Source organism: Podarcis raffonei, chromosome 3 (genome assembly GCF_027172205.1).
Source record: "Podarcis raffonei isolate rPodRaf1 chromosome 3, rPodRaf1.pri, whole genome shotgun sequence".
Classification (NCBI taxonomy): Eukaryota; Metazoa; Chordata; class Lepidosauria; order Squamata; family Lacertidae; genus Podarcis; species Podarcis raffonei.
The window spans coordinates 44,207,640-44,211,750 of record NC_070604.1 but is presented as its reverse complement, the minus strand read 5'-3'; positions in this window follow the sequence as shown (position 1 = coordinate 44,211,750).

Here is a 4,111-nt window from a genome sequence, read left to right as displayed (position 1 = left end):
GGCACTGGGGAGCGCAGCTGCCGACAGAGGCGCTTTAGGCGCAGCCCGGCGGGGCGGGGAGGAGCTGGACGGCCGCCTCCCGCGCGCCCCCACCCGACGCCCCCTCGAATCATGACTAACCCCCCGCCGCGAGTTCCGCGGGTGCTGCCTGCCTGGCTCCTCTGGAGACTCCCTTCCGGCCTTCGCCTTCCCTGCTTAGTCAACTTTTCCTGAGAGGAGTCTTGGCATCCTTGGGCACTTTTCTGGGCAGATCTGGGGAGGCTTGCTCATATTGTCATTTCTGTATGTGAACTCCGGGCACCAAGCACTCCTTAAACCAGGACTACGACTACTACTACTACTACTAAATGCAACATTACACAATACATAATTACATATGGTAATGTTTCGCTTGACATGATGTCTCCAGTCCTTGATCTGAACCCAGCTGCCAACTGACTAACCTGTTCCTATTTCCATATCAACCCAAAAGGTTACAAAACTGAGTGTGTGCCTTCCACTTTGGGCACATCCCACTGGCCTTAGTTGCCCTAAAATAAATTTGGGTATTGTTTTGTTTCTTGTTGGGCAATGGGGCTACCTTTAATTTTCCGATTTATAACTCGGAGCTGCAGTCTAAAAAGGCAACAGGCTCCCCTGCACAGTCACTTGCATTGGGGGACCCTTCCTTCGCATAACTCTTAAACAGAGACACTAATTTAGAATCATAAAATTTGAAGGGACCCAAGGGTCATCTAGTCCAACCCCCTGCAATGCAGGAATCTCAGCTAAAGCATCCATGACAGATGGCCATCCAACCTCTGCTTAGAAACCTCCAAGGAAGGACAGTCCTTCCTTGCTTCAGGCCAGCCAATGGCCAATTCACATTGACCTTGGATGGCAAATTTTGCAGTGCCAGATATCATACAGTGTGAAGGGGAGCCAACTGCTTCCAAGCAGTGAGGGCACTCAGTAGCTCACTGCTCCCACAGCCATTGCCGGAGAGCCATAGGTCAAGTGTGGCTTACTTGATTGACAAAGGGCTTGTGCGTTCATGGCAGATTTCCTTCTCACTGCCACAAACCAGATAGGACACGCATATGAAACACAATACAGTGGTACCTCGGGTTACATACGCTTCAGGCTACAGACTCTGCTAACCCAGAAATAGTACCTCGGGTTAAGAACTTTGCTTCAGGACAAGAACAGAAATCATGCTCCAGCGGCGCAGCGGCAGCAGGAGGCCCCATTAGCTAAAGTGGTGTTTCAGGTTAAGAACGGACCTCCGGAACAAATTAAGTACTTAACCCGAGGTACCACTGTATTACTCTTTCATGTTCATTGTCCTTCCATGTGACACTGGTGAAAGTAAAGTGCTGACATGTGATTTTCCACTTGTTTACTTTTAAGTAAACCAAAAGGTTATATGCGGCCAAGCAGGCCTATGGATCTAAATGGCCGCTAGGGGCCATTGTAGGGGACCTGCCAATGACACCTCAAACTGCACTATTCTATCTATGCACACAATGGATAGAATATCAATCAATCAGTTTATTACAGTCATAGACCAGCAGTCAGCAAATAGAATATTAAGTGAAATATTTAGTATAGGTTAAGTATAGGACAGTTAAACTTTTTCTTTTTAGTCAGACTTCTGAACCTTCTCAGCTGCTTGGGCTTCTGTGATACAGTACAGTGGTACCTCGGGTTACATGCACTTCAGGTTACATACGCTTCAGGTTACAGACTCGGCTAACCCAGAAATAGTACTGTGGCATTCGTACGGAGCCCCCGGTCGTCTCACGGACTATTGACCTGCACACCACTAATCCGCTGCCACCAACCAGGTCCTCCCTGGTAAAATCATTTCAGTCTCAGTCAGCTTTTCAATTAATAAAGAGTGTATTTTATTTTAGACACAAACAAAACTTTTACAGCATTCCAAACGTTGTTGCTCTTTACTTTCTTAGTCTTATTTTCCTCTCTCTATCTCTTGTACCTCCCCACACTCAAGAACCCACTGCCCTAACTGTCTCTCTATTCCAAACTGCTTCTCCAACTGCCTTTCCCAACCAGCCAACCCACTAAAACCAACCAACTGCCCACCAACAACTCCCAATGAACTCCTCCCAGAACTCCTCCCAAAACTAGTTTTATAGACCCACTGACTCCAACCCCCTGGGTCCTGTCTGTGCAACCTATTTAACTATTTCCCCTCCAGCACTCTCTCATATATGTTAACGTCACAAGTACCTTGGGTTAAGAACTTTGCTTCAGGATGAGAACAGAAATCATGCTCTGGTGGTGCAGCGGCAGCAGGAGGCCCCATTAGCTAAAGCGGTGCTTCAGGTTAAGAACAGTTTCAGGTTAAGAACGAACCTCCGGAATGAATTAAGTACTTAACCCAAGGTACCACTGTACTTGCTTTTGTTTTCTATTGCTTGCTTTTTTATTGGAGAGGACATTTAAAGCTCTGTTTACATTATTCCACACCTCTCTTCTTAGGAATAAGAGCAGGAAATATATTATTTCAAGTGAATAAATACAGCCAAAGGTTGTGTCACCACTCCTTCAAATTTTCCAGTTACAAAGAATTGACAAAGTAATCACAGTTGTTTCCTAGAACAATATGGAGAAAATGGATTTCAGAGAAGCCTGAAAATCTATCCTTTAGTTAAGGTGGTATGCTGCATGTTCTTCCAGTGGTTTAGGGATAGTACTAATTTTAATTATAATAGCATTGGTCCCGTCTCCTTTCTTAAAGTTGAATGCAAGTTTATCATGCAGACAGTCTCCAAAATTTATCTAACCCAAAGTTACTTTTTAAGAGGCAACCATTGTTCTCAAACCTAAGATCTTCAAAGGATCAAAAGGATCACAGACCATATTGCTGCTGCTCTTCCTTTCCTTGATATCACAGCTTGTCCTTTTTGCTGCCTCGACAATTCTTCACCATTCATTTAACGCCCCGCCCCAATGCAATCAGAAGGGTTGGGACTGGGGACAGAGAAGTAAGCTTCAATTGATAAGGAATGCCGTTGAACTTATCTTTGAAGTTGATGTACTCTGCTAAAGTGCTCATTACTTAAATAGGATGTGCATTTTTACTCAGAAGTTCATCCCATGCTGTCCATTGGAGATTTCTTCCTAACTGTGTTTCAGTTTTCGCTACTGTAACCCTAAACACATGTAGTAAGTGGTAGGTACCTTGTACTGAAACAAAGTAAAATAAAATAAAATACAACACCTACTTGGTCAGGGGTAGAAAGAATGGGGATCTGGACCTCAAGACTTGGGGATTCTCTATATAAATTGCAATGTTTCAAATGATGTGACCACTTTTTATCCTCATTAGAGAGAGGGGAGCAGCTGTGCATTGCATCACAGAGGTGTGAAATCTGTTGCAAGGGGAACTGTTGCAACTACTTCTATTCTCTGGAAAGATCAGTTATTGTTGGACTTTATCGGCAATACCCCACCCCAGAATGGTCTCCGCATGCATCATTATTCTGAATTCCAAGCCAAGAGATTATGAAACACAATGGAGAAGAACGGCATCTTAAAAACAAAGTTGATTGGGGAGTGACTAGCATAGCATGCCAATTGTAAACATATGGAAGTACAGAAATGAGCAACAAAAAGAAGTTTCACCCGCACAAACATTGACAACAACACAAAATTATCCAGAGCATTTCGTGTATTTGTGAAGCAGGCTCGAGTCTACAAAACATTATACTACAATTAATTTGGTATTCTCACAAGGTGCTATGGGACTCTCTGTAATTCATTATTTGGCCTCCCTAAATTGTTACATGTTGTCTCAATTATAACATTAGCATCTGCCCATGAAACCAGAATGTCCTGTCTTCAGAGGGGGCTTGGGAGCATTCATGCCACAGTTAAATAGCCCACTGTACAGGAATTCAAAAGAGCTGCTGCTGATATTTTAAACACAGATTTGCCAAAGAGGTTGCTGGGGGGGGGGCTGTGTACAGAAGAGAAGAGAAGAGCAGCAACGACAGAACACCAGGGATTATGCCAGGGTTGCCTTCAAGCTGTATGTGGCAATAGGAAGAGGGAGGAAATGGTGCTTTCGTAGCTATGCCTCACACACCCAGTGATTACTTGCTAA